The sequence below is a fragment of the Grammomys surdaster genome, unplaced genomic scaffold, assembly GCF_004785775.1.
Source record: "Grammomys surdaster isolate TR1022 unplaced genomic scaffold, NIH_TR_1.0 126278, whole genome shotgun sequence".
Classification (NCBI taxonomy): domain Eukaryota; kingdom Metazoa; phylum Chordata; class Mammalia; order Rodentia; family Muridae; genus Grammomys; species Grammomys surdaster.
In genome coordinates, this window is record NW_021621078.1 from 4,515,886 (window position 1) to 4,528,623 (window position 12,738).

The 12,738-nt window shown below is 49.6% G+C and overlaps 1 protein-coding gene across 2 annotated transcripts in view; it reads left to right on the forward strand.

Annotated features, from left to right (window-relative positions):
• The first annotated feature begins 10,930 nt into the window (after positions 1-10,930).
• Positions 10,931-12,738, forward strand: part of Foxn1 (forkhead box N1) — a 28,609-nt gene continuing 26,801 nt past the window's right edge. For both annotated transcript variants that reach the window (XM_028759355.1, XM_028759357.1), the window contains exon 1: positions 10,931-11,044. The gene's annotated coding sequence lies outside the window, so the exon portion shown is untranslated. The remainder of the gene's footprint in view (positions 11,045-12,738) is intronic.

The following is a 12,738-nucleotide window of genomic DNA, read 5'->3' on the forward strand; positions in this document are numbered from 1 at the left end:
TTCCTCACCGACCCTTCCTCCAGCTGGAAAAACCGGTCTCACCAGCTCAGAGGAGACAGGCTGACCCATGCCGGGTGCTCAAAAAGATGGACCCTCATCCAAAATGGCAGCTCACAGGAAGCTAGATGAGGATTAGACACATAAGAACAGGCTCAAACCTGCCATGGCCTTCAGAGTCCAGAGTCGGATAATATATAGCAATCTGTCTCCTTACCCATCCCACCCCACTCTCTCATAGACCCCAGATACTCATGTATCTGGAAAGGGGGCGTGGTAACACCACGTTACCATCCATTTGAGCATCAACACCTCTCCTTGGCTGGAAGTCCATCTCTGTGTCTGTTCTAATTCTCTCAATGTGGATAGTGCCATGTAAACCTAGGATTCATTTGAAGAGTTCCATCTGGTTCTTATCCGGTTCTGCTCTGCAGCAGAGGGGGAAGGGGAAATAGATAAGCTTTGTGTTCAAATGAAAAGGGGTACTATCTATGAAGACAGAAAATACTTCATTCTTGTCTCCCAGCTGGGAGTCAGCATCCTTACAGAGCTGGGTATCTCAGGGTAGAGCAGCTAGGAAGAACATGATTGTCTCCAGGGGACATGGATCCTGACAGGACATGCCAGGCATCCGGGGGGAGTGAGGTGTGTCGGGAGAGTGGCTCTGCCCCCACACTGCACCCCCACTGGGATTCCTTACGCATGAAGTACAGCCATAAACCACAAAAGACCCCCGCCCAAGGCCTCAGGGACAGTCCCCATAATTCAGTGGATTCCCAGGAGGGCAACAGGAAGGATCTTCTTGGCTACTATGGATACCTAAAGCCCAGCACTGGGGAAGGCTTCACAAGGCACAAGCAACTGCTTGCTCGTTTATTTGTTCAAGTTTTTGAGACATGGTTTCTGCATATAGCTGAGGTTAGCCTGGAGCTCACTACGTAGACTAAGTTGGCTTTGAGCTCATGGTAATCCTTCTGCCTCAGCCTCTTGGGTGCCTCCAAATCCAGCTGGTACTCATTCAACTCTGTACCTTATTATCCCTGCTCAGAAGGGCAGGTGCAGACTGAGGTCACTCTGCTAGTCCCACAGCTGGTGGTCTTACTAACCCTGTCCTTTTTTAGGGCAGATGGACAGCACCCAGACTAGGGCCACAGTTGGGCCATACAGGTGCTATCTCCCCCAAATGCTCAGCACTGCCCACCTCAGAAAGATGGGGTGAGGAGGGCCAGGCTGCAGGCAGCCTTTGTAGGCCTAATCACCATCATTAGCCTAATAATAAAGCACATGGACCTGGCTGGCCTTTGAGGCAAGGGCCTGTCACCCTGGGTCAGAGCCATAGCAACAGCCTAACCACTCCAGCCTGCAGCAGGTAGGTCAGGCCTGATAGCAGAGGATGCTAGGCCACCCTGCTAGGCATGCATGCCCCAGCACTGCTGCTGTCAGGTCAGGGAAGCAAGAGGTTTTGGGTGTCTCCTGGTAGCTGGAACTCAAGAACTCAGGACATGAACTCTCCAATGCTGTGCAAAACCAAGAGACTAGAATACTTCACCACAGTCTACCAGATGGAGCTGGGTTCCTGGTTTCTTCATGCGACCTGGTACACAGAATGTCATATAAAACAATGAGTGTACCAGGAGCACAGAAGTCCCTTTTTCCCCTGGAAGCCAGCAGGTCCTCAAATCTCTCTTCCAAGTTGGCTTGTGGGCCAAGCTTTGTGACCGTAAAGCAGTGTCTTGACCTGTCTGTCATAACCTGACTTTAGTTTCAGCAAATAGGCCCACATTTCCCCATTCCTGTGCCTTGAGACCCTGGGTGGTGGAAATATCTGTTTTCTACTCCCTCCTCAGCCCACCCCCACCCCTGTCAACTAGCAACAGTCCACATGGATAGTCGCGGCAGCCAGACCACAGAGACAGCAGCTCCCAAACCTGTCAGAGACACCTGCAAGACAGAAAAGAGCTTGTTAGGTAGATAGAACGAGTCCAGGTCACCCCATTGTCATATCTATACCCAAAGCATCCCGAGGTTCAAGGTCAGCCCCTCCAATTAGGCCTCCTAGGGGGTCTCTGTCTCCCAGTCTCTGAGGAAGGGATGGGGTCAGTAGAGGATGAAGAGAACCGGGTCTTCCAGCAGGGCAGCTGACAAAAGGAGTAGTCTGCAGCCTCAGCTGGCTATAAACAGGCTTAGGAGGAGCCAGCCTCCACCTGAAACACAGATCTGTTCCAAAGGAACAAGGTTAAGTGGCAGGACTGTGATCCCTTAAGGGTGGGGGACCCCTTAAATATGGTGACCCCTGTTCTCAAAACCCTGGACTACACTTACCCACATTCTTGTGCTCACAGCCACTTCACACCCACAAGTCACAGAAAGCCACGGTCACAGACATCTATACATCATGCTCAGACCCACGAGTCTTTACAAGTGTGCAGAGACTCACACACAGCTCTAGCCAGCCACACCCAGCCACACATAGTAGTTTCATACCCCACCATAGCCTTGGGTAAGCCTGAGGAGGGAGAAGGTACCAGTGAATTCTGCAGCAGAAAAACTGTTCTTAGAGACAAGTCTCACCTCCTGATCCCAGTGGGGAGGGATTCGGACTTGAGTTTAGCACCCATCCAAGGCCTGAGGACTCTGCCCGCTCCTCCCCCACAGACCCTCCCCACCAAGCTTGGAAACTCCCTGCACTTCCCAAGGGTCAGCCAACCAGAACAGGGGCGGACCTCCCTGGCCAGCTCCCCTGAGGCTCTGGTCCAGTTGTTCTATCACCTAGCCAAGGAGCCACCGCCCCCCAGCATGCCCAAGTCTAGATCCCTCTGGATCCCTGCAGCCAACCTCTGTAATGAGGCCTGGTCCTTAGCATTTCATGTTGGGGTAGACTGTAGAGGGCAGTGTGCTGAGCCCTGAAACCAGGGCCTCGAGTATGTTAAGAGTATGCTTTACCAGAGCCCTGCCCCAGGACGCCTCTGCAGACCGTCTTCCTAGTCGTCTAGCAGTGGAGTGAGACAGAGTGTCTGGAATGGCAGGCTCAGTCTTAGGAACTCACTTTAGAAAGCAGAGCCCAGCCTATAGGAGCAGAGTCAGACAGACACATCAGGCATGGGAAACTGTGCCTATAATCCTGGGCAGAGGAACTGCTGCAAATTCACAGCATAGAGAATGACCCAGCCAACCAGGGCCACAAAGTAACACTGTCTAAAATGAAAGAGAATAGGGGACTGTCTTAGTCAGGGTTTGTATTCCTGCACAAAACATCATGTCCAAGAAGCAAGTTAGGGAGGAAAGGATTTATCCAGCTTACACTTCTACCTTGCTGTTCATCACCAAAGGAAGTCAAGACTGGAACTCACACAGGGCAGGAACTTGGAGACAGGAGCTGATGCAGAGGCCATGGAGGGGTGCTGCTTACTGACTTGCTTCCCCTGGCTTGCTCAGCCTGCTTTCTTACAGAACCCAGGACTATCAGCCCAGGGATGGCACCACCCACAATGGGCCCTCCCCCCTTGATCACTAATTGAGGAAATGCCTTACAGCTTGATCTCATGGAGGTATTTCCTCAAGAGAAGCTCCTTTCTCTGTGATAACTTCAGCTTGTGTCAAGTTGACAGACAAAACTAGCCAGTACAGAGACCAAGCGTGGAAAGAAGGTTCAGCCAATAAAGTGCACATCACATAAACATAAGGACCTGGGTTCGAGCCTCAGAAGCCACATAAAAGCCCACACGCAGCATCTTGCAGCCTGAACCTGGGCACAGGTGGATCTTCCTAGCCAGTCACTACAGTTAAGTCAGCTTTAGATATAGTAAAAAACTGTCTCTGAAAATGAGGAGAGAATGAGGAAGACATCATATGCTGACCTCTGGCCTCCATTCACACACTCAAAACACACCCACACAAACACAAGCATACACCCTACCTGGTCCCAACCCCTCCCACACAATGTATAACTTGACCGAAGATGGTGCATTCTGATTTAAGGCAAGGGCACCCATGCCTGCTCCATGACACAGGGGCTCCAAGCATGAAACTGCCCTTCCTGCTTGTGTCTCCTCAGTCTTCCTCTAGACTGGAACCTGACAGACTCTGCTGCAGGGGCTTCCACACCTAGCCAGCCCTGGGCAGAGCTTTGGCAGGCAGGTAACAGTTCTAACCCCTCAGCTTCCCAGGCCTGTTCAAACAGTAGCTGTGGACAGCAGGACCTACGACAGTGCAGCTCTGTCTGCAGGAGGGCAGGAGTGCTTTCTGAGTCAACACTTCAGATACTAGAATCGAAGTGAGTGTTAGAATGGGGCCTCCGGACCTAGGAGAGAACACTGAGGGCCTGGTGTGATGAAAGGAGTTAACAGTCCTGTCTGTTATCAGGAGGAAGACCTCACTCAGCCTCTTGATCCAAGCTCTGCTTGGATTCCCAACTCCTATTCCATCTCTCAGGCTACAGTGATGAGGGGGCCGTCCGAAGGACAGAGGGAGCAGAGGCAGAGACTGCAATCAAGAGGAAGGGGCTTGGCACATGCAACAGAAGACTACTGGAAGGAGTGGTGATGTACACCTGTAATTCTCAGCTCTTGGGAAGCTGAGACAGGAGACTGTAAGTTTGAAGGCAGTTTGGAGTATACAGTAAGCCCCAGACTGCATACAGATACCTTGTCTTTAAAAGACAAAACAAGCCGGGCGGTGGTGATGCACGCCTTTAATCCCAGGACTTGGGAGGCAGAGGCAGGCGGATTTCTGATTTCGAGGACAGCCTGGTCTACAGAGTGAGTTCCAGGACAGCCAGAGCCACACAGAGAAACCCTGTCTCGGAAAAAATAAAAAATAAAAAAAATAACTGAAAGAAGCAGAATCAGGTCCAGAGAGATGGCTCAGTGGGTTAAGGCTCTTGTCACCAAGCCTGAAAACCTGAGTCTGACCTAGGACCCTCAGAGTAGAAGGGGAGAACTGACTCCCACAAGATGTCCTCTGACCTCAATACAGCCACTAAGGGACACACAGGCATGCACACATACAAATGTATATATACAAATATGATACAAAATTTGTATCATACATACATATGTATGTATGTATGTGTGTGTGTATGTGTGTGTGTGTGTGTGTGTGTGTGTGTGTGTACTTGTAGATGTACTTTTAAAGTCTTGAAAGAAGGAAAGAATCTTACAGTAGGGACAGTCACAGTCTCCTGGGATTCCACTAGGGCCTTCCCAGAGTCCCTGACTGTTGAATTAACTTCCATTCTCTCAATTTTTAATGAAGTTGAAAGTCTTTCATTTGTGTTTTGGCCATTGGTAGTTTGCTTGTACAGTCATGATTACTGACTATTTTTTCTGAGAGATGGCCTTTATTTTATCTGGAGGAGTTCTTTATATATTATGGATACTAATCCTTCACCATACAAGTTGCTACAGTTCCTTCTAGCTGCAACTTAAGTCTTTTAACTTTGTTTACATTGTATTTTGTTCTAAATAAATTTTGAATTTTTACTTAGTAAAATCTGTCAATATATTCCTGTTTGCCTTCCTGATTTGATGTCATGCTTCAAGGTGTCTTCCTTACTTCATACTTTTTAAAAATATTTTCTGCATTTTTATATTGATTTGTATGGTTTTCCACTTTTTCGTCTATTATGGGTTTGGGAGGTATGCAATTACTTTGCTCATTTCCTCTGAATCTCACTCTGTAGACCAGACTGACCTGGAACTCACTATGTAATTCCTGTAGCGGGAGATATTTGAAAAAGCAGCATGCAGCTTGGCTCTAGCTAGCTCTCTGTCGCCGCCATGTTCCCGCTCTATGTTCCCACACTAGAGGCTGCCCCAGCTAGCCAGGAGCGTGAGTCCACAAGATGTTAGCATGGCTGCTATCTCTCTTTGCCAGTCAGCTCTGTGGAGTCTGTGGCTCTAAGCATGGCTCAAGGGCCAACTCCACCATCCCCATGTGGTAGGTATAACGATTCCAGTACCAGGTAGAAATAAGACTCTTAATGCTTAAGATTGTCCAGTGGATTTATATATTAGCAAATGCTCAATGCACAAGATGCCCACACAATCAGAATTGTTAACCCAGTTACCTAACCTTGATATGAATAACTGCTAGAGACAGGAGGGTAACATCTCCTGCCATCTTTCCCCTCCTCCTCCTTCTCTCCTTCCTCTCCTTCCTCCTCCCAACTCCTAGCTCCACCTACCTCTTCTCTATCCAATGACAGAGCTTCTGCCACATAATTCAGTCTTGACCTTGAACTCATGACAATCCTCCTGCCTCAGCCTCCCGAGTGCTAGGATTCCAGGTGTGTGCCACACACCTGTTTTCTGCAGTGTTTTGTTTTCTTCTGTGTTCTTCAGACAGAAGCTCATGCACTCGCGGGCTCTTGGCCTTCCTGCCTCCACATCCTGTCACTGTTAACACAGACTGTGAAGCAGGATTTCACTTTCTTATCCATTTCACGTCTGTTACCTCAGCTCCATTTGTGTACCTTCTGTGTTTTTCCTGCTGCTTTGTTAACTTATTATCAATGCTCAACACTCAAAAACATTTGACTTTACCCTGAACTCTTTTTCCATTAATGAATTCACTTATTTATTTTAATTCAAAACTCACATTTAGTCTTTTGGAGGGAGAGGGTTGGTTTTTTTGGATCATTTTATATATTTATCTATTTATTTATTTATGTATTTACTACTGGGGGACATGTATGTCATAATACACATGTGGTGATCAGAAGGCAACTGCACAAGATCAGTTTATCTATCTAACTATATGTGGGTTCTGGGGATCGAACTCAGAGAGCAAGCACATTTATCCCATAAGCCATCTCACCAGGCCAGGAGCGTTTTTACTTACTTTTGAGTCAAAATCTTGCTGTGTAGCCCGGGATAGTCTCAGACTGAAGCTCCTCCCAAGTGCTTGGATTCACCACCTACACCACCATGCCTGGCTCCAAAAGTCACCTGGTCTCACCTGTGAGGCCTCTCTGAGCGTTCTGAAGTGTGTCTGAGCGTTCTGAAGAGCTAGTTTTAAACGCTCTGAGCCCTTTGCATATTTTCACTCTTCCCCTAGACTTTAGACTCAACTTGTCAAGTTCTAAGGGACAAGGACATTAGGTTTTGAATTTGATGGACATTCTGTTTGGAGATTATTTGGACAAGAACCCATCTCTGTGCAACATTATATTTTCAGTTTTCTCATTCCCTAATAGGACACTTCTTTGTATTTCCATAGGCCTTATTTTTATATTGGCCAGTAAAAGCCTATTGTTTTTCTGATGTGGATTCGTGTTTCTTAGTAAACTTACTGGTGGGCTGCAATGTCATTGCTGTGTGGAGGTGTGGGTCTTCTGTGTCTGTTTATTAATTTCTAACATGAGGTGTGGCTATGACGCTGGGGCTGGTCTTAGATCCAATCCTCCAGTTCTCAGACTGGGGTTACAGATGTGCAACTCCACACACGGCCGTTGTTTCCTATTTTGTTTTCAGTTGCGTAGAAACGACTTTGACTCTTACTGCCCTAACTGCTCTTCGGCTACCCAAGGAAATTTGCCATCTCTAGCAGTCTTTCCTCCGACTCTGATTTCTTTTTCTCTTTCTTTCTTTTGTTTTGTTTGATTTGTGTTTTGTTTGGTTTTGGTTTTGGTTTTGGTTTTCAAGGCAGAATTTCTCTGTGAAGCCCCGGCTGTCCTGGAACTTGCTCAGTAGACCAGGCTGGCCTCAAACTCTCAAAGATCTGCTTGCCTCTGCCTCTTGAGTGCTGAGATTAAAGGCCACCACCGCCCAGTTCTTAAACGTCTGCATCATTTGCAAAATGTATATCCTTCCTTCTTCTACTTATACCTGATAAATAATTTTGTCACCAGTAAAATGAGTCAATTCAAGACAGATTAGATTATATTAAATGTAAGTTTATTGAGAAGCTGCTTTTGGGTCAGTTCACTAGCCCCAAGGGCTGAGACCAGAGAAGCCATCATGGGAAGGGATTGAAGGAGAAAGAGAAAGAGAGAAAGGGTGCACATGTAGAGAGAGGGAAAAGAGAGGGAGACCAAACTGTCTGAATTATATAGGGAGGAGCCTCTGGGGGAATCGTAACCCAGCTCCTGGGCTGAAAAGTCAGGGTTGGGAGCATGGTATGCCATGTAGGGACTGAGGGATGCTGGAAGAACCTGGAGGCCAGGCCTGCTTTGATATATAAAATATACACCTTAGTTTCTTGTCCCAAGTTCAAAACCAAACAACACCTCCTCCCTATATCACTTGTTTCCTTTTCCCCGCTGAGACTGGCTGTCCTGGAACTCTCTGTAAACCAGGCTGGCCTCGCAGAGATCCCCTGCCTCTGCCTCCCGAGTGTTGAGATCAAAGTGTGTACCACCATCACCTGGCTTTTGTTTTTCCCATTATCTTAAAACAAAACTCTTTTATTATATTTAGTTATTTATTTGGGGGAGGGAAGGAGCCTCATGTCAGGACATATGTGTACAGGTCAGAAGGTAACTTGCAGGAGCCAGTCAGCTCCTTTCACAACACAGGTCTCAGGGATTGAGTGCAGGTAATTTGGTCTTGGCTGCAAGGGCCTTTACTATCTTTTTTGGGTTTCCTGGTTCTCTGTGCCTAAAATCTCCATGCAGAAATACTTGTGAGTCTAGAAATGACAATCATCCCTGGATACATCAGACAGAGCAACAATTCCCAAACACACAAGACAGTCTTGGCCACACCACTTCTCTGTGAAACTCCATTCAGTATTGGTTGTCTGGTAATGGAGCTTTTCCTAAAACAGTTCCCCTTAAAGAAAGACAGCTCATCAGCCTTAGAGAGAGGTGAATTGACTCCGATTCTCTGGCCTAACCCCAGAAAAGATATCCTCTTCCCAAGCTATGCAAGCATGCCTGCGTCATCCCCTACCCCAGAGCTCGTATAGGGAAAGGAAATACATATTTATTGACCATCAGTTCCCACCGAGGGTTGTGCTGGGAACCATGAACGTAAGTGTTTTTTAATCCTTCCAATAACTCTGTAAATGACTTCCTGAGATGAGGACCAAGCCCAAGTGTAGAGAATCAGACAGGTAACCATTATGTACAAATACATCCACTGAGCCAGATGTGGTGGAGCATGTGCCTGTAACTCCACAGCTCAGGAAGCTGAGGCAAGAGGATGGTAGAGAGTTCTAGGCTACAGTGTAGGACTCTGTCTTAAGATCAAGATATCTCCAAATGGTCTCTGCTCATTCTCTCTCTCTCTCTCTCTCTCTCTCTCTCTCTCTCTCTCTGTCTCTCTCTCTCTCTCTCTCTCTCCCCCACCTCTGTGTGTGTGTGTGTGTTTGTGTATGTGTGTGTGTTTATGTGTGTATGTGTGTGTTTGTTTGTGTGTGTGTTTGTATGTATGTGTTTGTGTGTGTGTTTGTGTATGTGTATGTGTGTATGTATGTGTGGTGGGTGCACGTTTGTTCATGGGTGCACTCACCTGTGCATGCGTGTGTGAGGACCAGAGGTCAGTGCTATCAGTCTTCCTCATTCAGTCTTCACCTTACTTTTTGAGGAAAGGCATCTCACTGAACCTAGAACTTGTCATTTTGGCTAAACCGAGTGCCTGGGGATCCTCCATCTTATAGATGTGTCCTGCCAGGCCTGGCTTTTACATGGGAGCTGGGGACCCAAGCTCAGGTCCTCCTGCCTCCACCTCACCCACTGAGCCATCTCCCTGACCCAAGATGTCCTCATGTGTTTCCAGCCCACTCCATGCTTGTTCTACAAGACCTGACCCATCTTCCAGCCATAACCCCACTGTGTCTTTAGAGGGAGATACTGTGAATGGGGAAAGTAGACCTGCTGCACCCTGGGCCAGAGGCTGTGTCTCAGGCCCCAGTAAACAGTAGTTTTATCCTACCAGTCCTTAGCTTCAGGAAGAGGGATAGGTAGGCAGATAGGAGGAGGAGGACAAGAGGAGAGAGAGGGAAGGAGGGAGGGAGAGGATGGGAACATGAAACACCAATGGGACAAAAAAAAAAATCTGTGGAGGAGCAAGGACAGGTCCCAGGCCTATTCAGGTAAGAATTGTGGTGGCTACTTCCTAGACCCACCAGGCACTGCACCCCAACTGCGGATCCTGAGGGGCTGAGGACCAGCAACCACTCAGAAATCTCCATTCTGTAGATCATGAAGAGTGACTGAGAGGACGATGACATAGAACTAAGCAGTCTCCGTCCCTACCCACACCCATACATGGGGCAGGATGACCCGGAGCAGAGACACATGGCTATAAACTCAACGACACATAGCATGGAGACACAGGCCTGAGTACAGGGCCAGAGCCACAGATGCACAGTCATTAGAGAAGACACAGATGCAAACAGACAGTCCCTGAGAGGACCTGAGGAGAAGCAGCCATGCCCAGAGACATGGGACGGAAGTCACATGGATTTGGGGGTACACACTGACACACATAAGGTCAGATAATTTTGACATGTGATGAGCCAACCCTGTGGACGTCTCCCAGAATCACTGCTGGTCCACACTATATCTGGGAGGACTTAGTGCTGTAACCATGTGCTGCTTCCCAGAACCCCCTTACCAGCACCATGAACACACATGTGACGGCTGGGCTCTCCTGACACACAAGTGCATGTCCCAACAGGCCTGGGCCCCACCCATGGGGGCTGACATCTCTGTTCTGGGGTGCAGGTGGGGGCTGCAGAGCCACCCCTTCCCCCTCAAGCCACAGGCCATGCCCGCTGGCAGAGACTGGGGGCCCAGGCTGGTGCAGTAGGGGAGGGCTGGGGGGCCGGGCGCGGCCAGGGCGGGCACAGGAGCCAGTACCTGTCAAACAAGAGCCAAGGAGCAAACTAGCTTCTTAGTCACCTTTCTCTTCTCCCCGTTTTTGGCAGCAACCCCTCGGGGCAAGGGGAAGCTGATATCATAATTATTGGCTCACCCAGCAGCTGCCTCCCCTCACCTGATGTCAGCGCAGACCCAGGACAATCAGGCTGACGGACTGACAGACGGTCGGAGCTCCTGGCCCCTCAGACCCAGGCCCCCACGCCGACCTGCTTCACTGAGCAGGTAAGAGGAGACCTGGCCCAAGTCAGCCGTGGAGGCCAGCAGGGGAGGGGGCTTGGCTTTTTAATGGGCCCCAGGAGGCACCGGGTGTTCCTCAGCATCTCACTGCCTCTCCAGGGAGTCTCGGGATCAGGGTGAGTGCCTGGAGGCTGAGGGGACCCCTCTTCCATGTTCCTCTCTCTTTCCTGGCACAGGCCTTCCAACTTTGATCCTTCTTGCTGTAATGTAAGACGACTCTGTCCTGCCGTGTGTGGTGGCTCTGTGTGGTGGCACCCCCCCACCCTGGGTTGGGAAGCAATGATGACTCCAGATGGACAGCTAGAGTTCAAAGATAGACAGGCAGACCCCCAGCCATGGACTGGGTGGCTGTCTGGGTGGAATGTCAGGGACCCAGCTCTGGCAACTTGCCCCATCTCTCTGGAACACCTGGGCTGGGGTCCGCACGACCCAGATTCCATGGGAAGGCTTGACGTGCAGAAAGGAGATTGGTGCACCTTGTGCAGAAGCAGACAGGCAGCAACAGGTGCTGCGGCTGGGAGCCGATGCTGAGCCGGAGGCACACCTCTCTGAGCGCCGGAGATGTTTCTCTTCTTTAAGATCACTGCAATAGAGGAGTGGCCAGCAGACCTGAGACAGGCAGAGAGTTCACAGACCTCCCACCCCAACCTAAAATAGAGAAATCTAGCAGCCAGAAACCCCTTTAGCTACTGAGACTACCCTCTGCTCCGTACCTGACCAGGCAAAATCCTGGAATTTGCTGTGAAGCCTCCGAACTCTCCTTCAGTGTCCAAAGAAGCACATTGGGTTAAGGCTAGAGCAATAAGTGGGCGTGTTTGCCTCTTCACTGTGTACCTACAAGTGCAGGGGACATGTCTGGGTATGTGCAGTGGCAGGGTACAGCTGTTCAGCAAGAAAGGACCAGATGGGGAAGATGCCTCCCCTTGGGACACCATCTCATCTGTTCCGTACCTCCGTGCTGGGTAGCTCCCTCAACAGACAGAGCTCAGTCCTCTCTGTGTTCTAAACTGTTCAGGAGGAGAGTCAGTGAGTTCTCTCATAGCTTTTTTGAAATCATAACTGCTGTAGCATCCACCTCTAGTTTCTCCACTTCCTTCTCTTTCTTTTACTGATGAAGCCCAGTTTCCCTGCACTGACTGACGAGCATGGGGTAGAGAGGGTAGCAGTGAACTCTAGCCCTATCCCCACTGGGCTTGGCAAGAGCTTTTTTCCCATCCTGACCTACAGAACAGGACAAGATGCTGATGGTAGAATGGCATCCCAGCTGATGAGGCAGGGTGGCACACAGTGTCTGGCTCTTCTTTCTTGTGGCTCTGTGAGGGACTAAGATGGAGCTGAGCTGGGTCCAGAGGAACAACACAGGGTCCAAGTGCTGCCCTCGGTGGAGGATCCTCAGGGGTGAAGATGCCATGGGGAGGGGCACTTGCCCTCCCAGCTCTCCACCCGGCCCCGCCCGGGCAGCCTATGTGGAGCTCAGCTCCAGGCTGCAAGGCCTGCCGAGGCACGCTGCACCCCCAGGCCTCTCGCCTCACTCCGGGCCAGGAACCTGTTCTCCCGGGAATGCTGGGGAGTTCTCAGAGGACTTTAGTTCCCAGGGGTTTAGGGAGCCCAGAAATCCTCTGGACCAGTGAGTGAAGCCATGGAAAAGCAAGAAAATGGAAAGCCTGGGGAGAGGGGGT